This window comes from Coenobita brevimanus, chromosome 74, assembly GCF_032717465.1.
Source record: "Coenobita brevimanus isolate Jiangsu-jjx chromosome 74, ASM3271746v2, whole genome shotgun sequence".
Lineage (NCBI taxonomy): Eukaryota > Metazoa > Arthropoda > Malacostraca > Decapoda > Coenobitidae > Coenobita > Coenobita brevimanus.
The window spans coordinates 37,384,526-37,396,500 of NC_137027.1; positions in this window are offsets into that span (position 1 = coordinate 37,384,526).

An 11,975-nucleotide genomic window follows, 5' to 3' on the forward strand; every position below is an offset into this window, starting at 1 on the left:
CCTGATGGACCCAGGTTCGAAACCCGGGTGGGGCAGGGAACAGTTTAAGGATTTGAATTTCATTAAAAGCAGACTTTCCTGATCTACCTGATGACCCGCTGACATGTCGTAAAAATGCCCCCGCTAATACCAATACGCCAATCCTGTATGAGACAGACCTAGCATGTATTCAATATGGACGGTGGGTGTTAGCGCCGAAGTGGTGACATGTGGAGGTGTAGGAGGAGTACTGGGCCTTGGGATAGGCTGCTGCCCCCGAAATATAGGCCCTGAAGCCTTTGCCCAGAGTCGGACACATAAAGAAAAGAAAAAAAGGACCAAATACATCAAGAAACCAAAGTCCTCAAAGTCAAGGAACATCTAGAAATGAGAGGCACCCAAATTCTCGCTGCAGCCTCTACAAACCCACGACATCCACCACACTACATGGCAGCACATCCACACACACCAAGGAACATCATAATAACTCCTAGCACACAATATCACACAAATATTTTCATCTCTTCCCCCTTGCCCGCTTCAGACCAGCTTCCAGAAGCATATCCATACTCATATCATTCGCCACTCCATTGAGTCACTTAAAGACAACACACAGCTGCATGCACGGTCTCCTGGTATCCACCCTTCTGAATCCCATCTCCCTCGTGAGGACATGATCCACCTGGCCAAGCTGAGATGTGAGCATCATCCAGCCCTCTTAAGTTTCCAGAAGAGGCTGGATGACTCCGTCGCTGATGCCTATCCAATATGTAACACAGCACCCCATACTCTTAAGTACATTATGGACGACTGCATTGCACACAATCACCTACACCAACAACACAACATGCATTCCTTGAGAGCTCTGTGGGAATTCCCGGTCTCGGCTGTGGCCTCCCTTAGGGACTCAGAGCTGCTCGGCCAGACTATAGTAGCCGCAGCGAGAAATGAACGCTGTGGTGGGGCAGCCGGGATGACCTGGGATTCCCCCACTGTAGCCATATTTACATGTCACCGACCATCGGCCACCGCTGCAGCCCCGCTCCATGATCCTTACCCTGTGTCTCTGGCTTTCTCTTTCTCTCTCGGTTTCTATATAAACTGCTGTATTTCCGAAACTAATTATGAAATTATTATGACTTTTGTTCCACACCACCACTGAGGTAAAAATCAAGGAGAGTTTTCTGTATAAAGGTTTCCCCCCCTCCTAAATGTGGCATATGAGCGGGGGAGTGCGGCCTTGCCGATACCTCCGCCTGACCTATAATTATACACTCGCCAGAACTGACCTGCCCTCAGACAAGGGGGGGAAACCTTTATACAGAAAACTCTCCTTGATTTTTACCTCAAAGGTGGTGTGGAACAAAAGTCATAATAATTTCATAATTAGTTTCGGAAATACAGCAGTTTATATAGAAACCGAGAGAGAAAGAGAAAGCCAGAGACACAGGGTAAGGATCATGGAGCGGGGCTGCAGCGGTGGCCGATGGTCGGTGACATCCTACCTCTATGGTCGGTTACATGAGGATATGGCTAAAGTGGGGGAATCCCCGGATGACCGGCTGCCCCACCACAGCGTTCATTTCTCGCTGCGGCTACTATACCTAGGGAACAACAACTACTGTTACTACTACAATAAACAATTAACCCCTTCAGTCCAGTGATGTACGTTGTACTTTGTTTTTACTACCAACAAACGATTTCCTTTAACTAAAAAAGAGCCTCTGTTAGTGAATGGGTTAATGAAGGCTTTCTCTAACCCGCCCAGTTCGAAAATTGTCTTAAGCAAATCGTATGAAGATGGAGAATTAAGTAGAAGTCATCGAAGTAATGTAGTTAATGATGATGATGATTTTTGGAAACGTACGAAATCAGACACGTTAACTGATTCAATCCAAGATATGTAGAAAAACAGGTTGCACCATCTGGCCTTGGTCAAAGTTCTTAGTTGGCCACGGCCATTTGTCCCAGCGTCATTGTACTATTTTATTTCATTGTTTTTTTGTTCCATATATTCAGCAAGGTATGGAAAAAATTTAATCTTTTTTCATGGATTTCCCAAACACAATATGTATAGCTATCCAGACGCCCTAATTTCGTAAGAAGTAGCCACAAACAAATTTAATAGCCTCCATGTCACAGTCCTCTGTCATTTGGCTGCCCTCCTCCAGCTCACTCCCCTCCCACATATATAACACGCGATATTGAGTGATATATATATATATATATATATATATATATATATATATATATATATATATATATATATATATATATATATATATAATGAAAGTCAAGATAATGAGTAAAGAAACAATAGTTGGCTACGATACCATTCTCTAATGTTACAGGCTGCATGAGTAATAAATTTCAATATTCCTTTTCCGTTTAACCCACTTTAATCGCAATATATGAAATAATTGATTTTGTTAACTAATTTTTTAAAAATAAAGGATTTTTTTTTTATGTTCTTATATAACAAGTGTGAGAGGATACACCGTACAAATGTCGTGTGCGCACGATCATAAACAAAGATCCTTATTGCCTTTAGTTAATGCGAAGTTTATGATAACCTAAGTTAAGACGTATAATGCGACTACATTGTTATAATAAATGGTCGATTATCATTCGTATACAAGGCAGGGTCATGTTCAGATGTGATGGCCTATGTAGCAAATGGTTTTCTTCTGTAAACTTTGAGCCACGTTCTTTTGAGCTTTTGTTGTTCTTTAATCCTGTATTAAAAAAAAAAAAAAAAAAAAAAACTTCCTTCTTTAAGCACGCGTACCGGCACGATGCCACAGCTAAGCAGGCACTGTTAACTGCGGAAGAATCGTTCATCACTAAAATCTCCCACATGACAAGTGGATGGGACTTATGACGTCATCACTGACCATACAATAAGCAACGTAGATCACGTAACGTCACTGTTTGTTGGCCAATCACCACCACAGACATATGAGACAGGCTGAGCTCAGAGATCCCGATTACTTTTTATCTTCATTTAGTCTGACTGATTTAATTACTGTTTGTGGCACCAGTATCCATAATATTTTTGTACATATTGTATCGTTTTACAGTGTAAAAAAAAAAAAAAATCTTAAACATTAGCTAACAGATTTCTCTTTTTTCCCCGACTACTTTCGAGGACAGCTGCCGTCACCTCGGACTGTCAGTCACTCTGGTAAATTTAGTGAGGGAAGGTGTGCACGCGTCTCTGTTCCGGTATTCTGCGTTGCCCCATGCTCCGATATTCTGTGTTGCGCCATATACAGGGCTCCTGCATGGCCACCAGAGCTCAAAAACACAGCCATACTCAGGAACACTGCTGTCCCCCACTCTAAGATGGATTCACCACGCACTGGCAGAAAAACGTACAATTCCTTGCTGTTCCATATGTAGTTGATATGTGCCCTCGCGGCCTCTCGGGATGCTGTTTTGTGTTGACTTGTGGTGTGGCTCCCGGCCCCGGGAACGAAATCTTGCAAAGGTAAAGTAGTTGAATATTTTAACTGTTCTTTCATTTTTTTACATGAAAGATTATTTTTGTGGTGAATTTTGGTGTGTTCTTCATATCTAAATGCCATTTCATTGAGGAAATCCGTACTGTTGAAATGGTCAAAAAAAATCTGCATTTTTAAGGAGTTCTGACGTGTCTTCCGAAAATGTCAATTGGCACTGGAGAATGATATCCGTTACACCTCGGCCTATTGTTTGTAGCCTTCAGATCTGGATAGCATCCTACTTGATAGAACTGAAAAGCCATCCAAAACAAAAGCAATCAGCCCAACGTAACAGCGGAGAAAAATACTTTGAACCTTTGCTTGACGTCTTACAAACCCAACATGCGTCCGTTAAACCTATCCTTAGCATCCTTCAGCCCTAACCTTAGCATCCTCCAACCCTTACCTTAGCATCCTTCAGCCCTAACCTTAGCATCCTCCAACCCTAACCTTAGCATCCTCCAACCCTCACCTTAGCATCCTTCAACCCTAACCTTAGCATCCTCCAACCCTCACCTTAGATTCCTTCAACCCTAACCTTAGCATCCTCCAACCCTCACCTTAGTTTCCTTCAACCCTAACCTTAGCATCCTCCAACCCTAACCTTAGCTTCCTTCAACCCTAACCTTAGCATCCTCCAACCCTAACCTTAGCTTCCTTTAACACTAACCTTAGCTTCCTTTAACCCTAACCTTAGCATCCTTCAAACCTAACCTTATCCTGTTGAACCTAACCCTAGCATCCTTCAGCCCTAACCCTAGCATCCTTCAGCCCTAACCCTAGCATCCTTCAGCCCTAACCTTAGCATCCTTCAACCCTAACCTTAGCTTCCTTCAACCCTAACCTTAGCATCCTTCAAACCTAACCTTACCCTGTTGAACCTAACCTTAGCATCCTTCAGCCCTAACCCTAGCATCCTTCAGCCCTAACCCTAGCATCCTTCAGCCCTAACCCAAGCATCCTTCAGCCCTAACCTTAGCATCCTTCAGCCCTAACCTTAGCATCCTTCAGCCCTAACCTTAGCATCCTTCAGCCCTAACCCTAGCATCCTTCAGCCCTAACCCTAGCATCCTTCAGCCCTAACCCTAGCATCCTTCAGCCCTAACCTGAGCATCCTTCAACCCTAACCTTAGCATCCTTCAGCCCTAACCTCAGCATCCTTCAGCCCTAACCTCAGCATCCTTCAGCCCTAACCTCAGCATCCTTCAGCCCTAACCTTAGCATCCTTTAACCTTAACCTTATCCCGTTGAACCTAACCTTAGCATCCTTCAGACTCTGGTAGCCTTTGGACTTTAAATCTTTATTCTTTCCCTTAAAAGTTCGGAATTTCCAGTTCCCGAAAAAAAATTCCTTCCATTAATATGAAGAGGTAGCCGGGTATGTATCAAGTGTCAATAAAAATAAAATAAAAATAAAAACGAAGGGGAAATTTAGTACCGGTATTAATCAGTAATGTGAGTGATGATAAAATGTGTAAACAGTGAATTACCAGACTGACAAAGATTAGGAATATTTTGGTGGAGAAATTATGCGACACTATTCTCCCAAGCCTCCTATGTAATGCCCGTACTTATGTTAGAAATGCGGGGGTTAGATTAGAAGCGATATGAAGCCTTAACTCCTTCCTTGTCACTTTTTAAAATCAGATTCAAACAATTATATTCAGGTATAGGGCAATCTCTTATTTTGGTGTTAAAAGCTACTCGTATGTCTAATCCTTGCAGCTCAAGAAATCTCCCGAAGGAAAGATAAATAGGCAAAAAATATAATAAAATACAAATCATTCAGTGTACTGTGAGCATCTTCCAGTATATATGTGGTATACACGAGAATAAGGTGTATGATGCAAACTAAGTCGCTGTTGAAGAGGTACTAGGGAGCCTCCTGAGTCCAAGAGAATCGCATCTAGTGTGTGGTGCAACAGTTGAAATATATGCACACGGAATGCTCTGTGGCAAACAAGGCTTCTTAGCACCTCTTTCTTAGCGATTTAATTTGTACAATACACCAAAATATTCTCCGTTGTGCTATTTTTATCGTTTTCATATCGACATGATTTTTTTTCTTTTTCTAAATCATACAAGAGGATACTGAAGTGCAATGCGTAGAACAAATCGCAGTGTAAAAGGCGCAACGAAATTTCCAAATCTATTATAGTCTGATTCCCGCCCGTTTGCGGCTTAGGTGTGGCCCACACCTGTGGACAATGGTGCCACGTTTCCCCAACTTGCGATGTGAAACGGAAGCTGTTTATGTACAAGGCATCACAAATTCGATAAATTCAGATGAATAAAACTTACACTTGTGTATTTTGATGGATGAATCAACAGTAATCTTATTATGCATAAAATATTTATACAGTAACATAGAAACATGGCATACATATTGTACAGTGTTGCTAAAAGAAATAGCAGTCACTTTTAATGTTTTTTAGCGTAGTTTTAGGGTGGTTAATAATATTACAGTTATGGATATAATAGAATGAGCCTGAAAAAAGAAGAAATATGCCAATATCCAAAGTAAAAGAAATAATTCATATAATTCTTGTGAGTGGCAGCACTGACAGATAGCTTCCCTACAGAGAGAGAGAGAGAGAGAGGCAGGAGAGGGGCATGCATTGAATGCATTGTCGGCATCACTAAATATAACCAAACCAAATTAACAAATGAAAGCACAATTATAAATAACTTATAAAAGAATCAAAAGTACTCAGGGTAGCTCACATTTTCCGCCAGGAGAGAGAGAGAGAGAGAGAGATCTGTCACTGCCTTCTTTGTATTCATTTGTTCCTTTGTACATACTGCACACACTGATATACATTGTTCCTATTGATGCACATATATCTATACACGTAATTTCTCTCTCTCTCTCTTCTAATACTGACCACGTGGTAGGTGAATCCAGCCCCCCCTTCCCCTTCCCTCCCTTCTTAATCCCTCCTGGGTGTCTCAGGTCAAATCCCCCTTCACACTTCCCCTCCCCCCTGGACCACCACCCCAACAAACCCACATCCACACTCCCACCCACACCTACACCCACACCCCACTACGTCGGGGTGTATGAATCAGTAACGTAACAAACCTCTCAGCAGACAGTAACTTTGACACTCCATCTACTACTAAATATAACAAAACCAAATTAACAGATGAAAGCACAATTATAAATAACTTATAAAAGAATCAAAAGTACTCAGGGTGGCTCACATTTCCCGCCAGGAGAGAGAGAGAGAGAGAGAGAGAGAGAGATAACGGTATAGAAAACGTGGCAACACTGTACACAGGTGCGGGCCACACCACAGCCGCAAACGTGACACTATATTTTCCGGAATCATCGGGTAATTTCAAAAGGCGCGAGAGTCAGGTGTGGTGTACAGTATACACACCATCAGCGCAGCCCTGGGCCCCTGACGGCGGGCGCACAAACTAAGCCCGCTACCCATAAGAAAGCGCCTCCATATGAGCTCTGTGGGTTCATACGATCTTCTGTTGTTTAAGTACCATATTTCCTTCATTTCTAATGTAAGATACAATTTCTTTCTACTCAGTTACAATTTTTCCTTACAGATGTACATTCACCACCTAAAAAAATGACTGTGATCAATACTCAGGCAACATAATACTCGCATGTAAACTGTCCCTTAACTGAGATGGATGCAACCTTCCATTTCTATTATATTTTGATAAAGAAGCCATTTTTTTCTCCAATATTATATGTAGATAAATTAAAAAAATATCCTTTTTTCAATAAAGTAACACAAAAATTGTATTACAGAGGGTAATACAAGCTAACCCCACATTTGCATTTTACATTAAGTTATCTGGCAAGCGGTGGCATCTTTTTTCTAGTTTGTGGGGACTCTTATTCACGTAGGCTAACCCCAACCTTGTGAGCTGTTGGCCCAGTTCCGTTAGGTGAAAGTAGATCGACTGTGTCTTGTTTATAGTGGGAAATCAGTGTTGTATTGGTTAGCACATCCCAAACTACATGCACAGTACACACTACACTTCCTATTCAAAATTTACCAAAATGGCGTCAATTCACCTAGCCTCGGAGTCCCCAGGGGGGGGGACCATAAATGCCCCCGCCATCTGCCCCTCTCCCGGTGACGACTCGAGGTGCCTGGAACCACTGTCTGACTCTCTTCTTCTTCATTTCTGCAACATTCGCGGCCTTTCATCTAACTTTCGCTCTGTTGAGCACCACCTCTCCTCCTCTAAACCTCACCTTCTTTTTCTAACGGAGACTCAGCTGTCTGAGGCAACTGACAGCAAACCCTTTTCTGTATCCTCCTACTTTCTCTATACTCATTTCAAAGCCAAAGGTGGCTGTTGTGTATACATACGCAACGACTTATCTTGCTCTCGTGTTCCTGAACTTGATTCTTCTGAATTCTCCACTCTCTGGCTTCGGCTTTCCTGTCATTCTCTGACTAAATATATCTGTGCTGTTTACTTATCCCCTAATTCTACTGACTATCAAAAATTCTTCGACTATCTTACTTCTACGATGGAACACATTCTATCCATTTCTCCTTTCTCTGAAATCTCCATTCTTGGAGATTTCAATGTTCACCACCACCTTTGGCTCTCCTCTCCTTTCACGGATCCACCTGGTGAACAAGCCTACATCTTTTCTATCCTTAATGACCTAGAGCAGCTTGTACAGCACCCTACTCGTATCCCTGACCGCCTTGGAGAGAGCTCCAACATACTTGACCTCTTCCTCACAACTAATCCTTCAGCTTACTCTGTTAATCTTTTCTCTCCGTTGGGCTCCTCCGATCACAACCTTATTACCTTAACCTGTCCTATCGCTCCAGTACGGCCTGCGGACCCTCCAGGGAAACGTCGTCTCTGGCATTTTGGAGCTGCGGACTGGGAGGCCCTCAGGCAGTACTTCTTGATTTTCCCTGGAATGATTATTGCTTCCATGGCCGTGAGCCATCTGAGTGTGCCTTGCGCATTACGGAGGTTATTCTCTCGGGCATGGAAGCATACATTCCTTTCTCATATCCTTTGACTAACGCAAGAAAGCCTTGGTTTAATCACGCTTGTTCTAATGCTGTCCGCAACAAGGAGAAGGCCTACAAAAGGTACCGGAGCCAACCCACCCCTGAATCACATAATCTTTACGTTTCTGCCCGGAATCGTGCTAAGTCTGTTCTTCGCTCTACTAAAAATAATTTCATCCATACTAAATGCTCTCAACTCTCCAACTCGAATTCTTCCCGCTCCTTCTGGCACCTTGCCAAAAATCTTTCTAACAACTTTACCTCATCATCCTTCCCTCCTCTTTTCTACTCTGATGGTTCTGTAGCTATTTCTTCTACTGATAAAGCAGATCTCTTTGCACAGACTTTCTCCTCCAATTCCACCTTAGACGATTCCGGTGCTGTTCCTCCATCACTTCCACCCTCTGACTTCCTCATGGCTGACATTAAAATTTCTTCAGTTGATGTATTTTCTGCCATTACTGGCCTCAGTACTAACAAGGCATATGGGCCTGATGGGGTCCCTCCTGTTGTTCTCAAAAACTGTGCTTCTGTGCTTACACCCTGCCTAGGCAAACTATTTCGCCTTTGTCTGTCAACTTGTACCTTTCCTTCTTGCTGGAAGTTTGCTCTCATTCAGCCAGTCCCAAAGAAGGGTGACCACTCCCAACCCTCCAACTATCGTCCAATTGCTTTAACGTCCTGTATTTCAAAAGTTTTCGAGTCAATTCTTAATAAAAAAAATTTTAAGGCATCTTTCCTATCACAACCTTCTTTCCGATCGTCAGTATGGGTTCCGTCAAGGACGCTCCACTGGCGATCTTCTCACCTACCTTTCAGACTCCTGCTCATCCTCCTTTCGGGACTTTGGCGAAAGCTTTGCCATTGCACTTGACATCTCAAAGGCTTTCGATCGAGTCTGGCATAAATCTTTAATTTCCAAACTGCCCTCCTACGGTTTCTATCCTTCTATCTGTACCTTCATCGCTAGCTTCCTTTCTGGTCGTTCTATAGCTGCTGTCGTAGACGGCCATCGTTCTTATCCTAGATCTATCAACAGTGGTGTTCCTCAGGGCTCTGTCCTATCACCAACTCTCTTCCTTTTTATTCATCAATGATCTTCTAAGCTGTACATCTAACTCTATCCACTCATACGCTGATGACTCCACCCTTCACCTTTCCATTCGGTTCCCGCAACGCCCATCTCAACAGTTACTTCAAGAAACAAGGGATAAGGCTATGGCACACCTAATGTCTGACTTGGCTCATATCTCTGACTGGGGTAAAAATAATATGGTTGTCTTTAATGCTTCTAAGACTCAGTTCTTACACCTATCAACCCGACAAAATCTTCCACAGGTATACCCACTAATGTTTAATAATATTCAGATTAATCCTGCATCATCCTTGAACATGCTTGGGGTTTCTTTTACTCGGGACTTATCTTTGAAAGATCATATTGCATCTCTTGTAAAATCTGCTTCCAAGAGATTGGGTGTGCTAAGCCGACTCCGCTCTTTCTTTACCCCTGCACAATTGTTGACTCTATACAGGGGTTTTATCCGCCCCTGTGTGGAGTACAACTCTCATGTGTGGGGAGGCTCCCCCACATACAGCTCTTCTCAATAGGGTGGAGTCAAAGGCTTTTCGTCTCATTAACTCTCCTCCTCTTACTGACTCCCTTCAACCTCTGTCTCTTCGCCGCACTGTTGCATCTTTATCTCTTTTCTATCGCTACTTTAATGGTCACTGCTCCTCTGAACTGTCTGCTTGCATTCCTCCACCTCTACGACGGGCGCGTAGCACCCGTCTGGCAGCAAACTCTCATCCCTTTTCTGTCCAACTCTCTAATGCAAGAGTTAACCGTTACTCCCAGTCTTTCATTCATGCAACAGGTCAGCTCTGGAACTGTCTCCCTCTGTCTGTATTTCCTCCTGCCTATGATCTCCAGTCTTTCAAACGCAGTGTGTCCAGGCATCTCAAAATGATCGGATCTTGAATTTGGCTCTCTATTGTATTTTGTTTTTCTCTTGGAGGGAACTGTTACTGCGGGCTCATGGCCTTTGGTTCCTTCTTCCTCGCATAAAAAAAAAAAAAAAAAAAAAAAAAAAAAATGCAAGTGGAAGAACCCTAGGTCAGTTTTTCAGGCCGGTCCACCCAGCATTACTATTGGTCAGTTGGACTGACACGGACTGCTGCCAGTTGTGTTCTAGGAGAAGACTGTCGCTTAGCAAACTCTCCCTGCCTCAGTCACCCTCGTGCAGCCATTAAACATCTATCAGAGCTTTCAACATCGTCATCATCTTCGTGTCGTTGTTGTTGCTCCTCCTCCTCCTTCACCTCCTCCTCCTGTATTTTTTTTTTCTTCTAAATAAATATATTTTCCATACTCTTTCTTCTCCCCTCCTCTCCATATTATCTTTTCTTCTCCCCGCCTGCCTTGTCCGTCACCTTCACCTCCCAGACAGCTTGCGTGACAGCGAAATGTAACTTCCTTGTTCCGCCTCCCTCTTCGTTCTCATTTTACACTAACAATTTTCCCGGAATTCACTAAACCGTCACAGTTCGACTCAGCAGTAAGGTCTAAGTAAGGGAATAATACAAAGGATAAACACAGAGCTGTGTAATGTCTATATTTATAACACTCAGCTAAAATATCTACCGTACTCGCTCTCAGTTAATAGGTAGTTCTAAATCAGTGCAATTGAATTTAAAAGTAGCTGTTTATTGTCATGAATTTGTACACATTCACGTACACATACATGTGCAGTGTAATCAGTGTCCGTAATTCCTGATGCCTGTGACCTCCAGTCCTTTAAACGCAGTGTGTCCAGGCATCTCGAAATGTACAGATCTTGAATGTGGCTCTCTGTCATTTTGTGTCTATATTTTCTTGGAGGGAACAATTAATAATCTATATGTCCTCTGATCTTATGCGTTGAAACAGTGACAGGCAACAAGAGAGTGTATGTAAGAGAGTAAAATTAATCCAAAGATATACAGAGCACACGATAATGAAACGCAAATTATCATGTTGGGTGGAAAAGAGACACTAATTGAACCTTGAATTCTTTATTTTCTCTTAACATTTCGGGCTACACACAACCCATCTTCAGAGAAATTGAACAAGAAGAGATAGATCTAAGACATTTATACCCCTGGAAATTCCCTCTCCCTTCCTACTTGTGTCGCAGCCTTATTCACGAAACGTTAAAATAAAAAAATCAAGCTCCAACCTCTCTCTCTCTCTCTCTCTTTCTCTCTCTCTCTCTCCACTTATCGCTTTGGACCATCTACATAAATGGTCATACTTTGCAACAATGTAAATAGAGTAATAAGAAGGACGAACACACAGAGCCGTAACAGGAAAATATGTTTACTATACACGTGAGTCACTGTTTATATTCGCCTGTAGTGGCCAGTGTTCAAAAAGGGTGTATTCCCGTTGGTTAAGGAAGCTCCCTAACACCTTCTCCTTATTGATTTATTTTGAATATGGTTG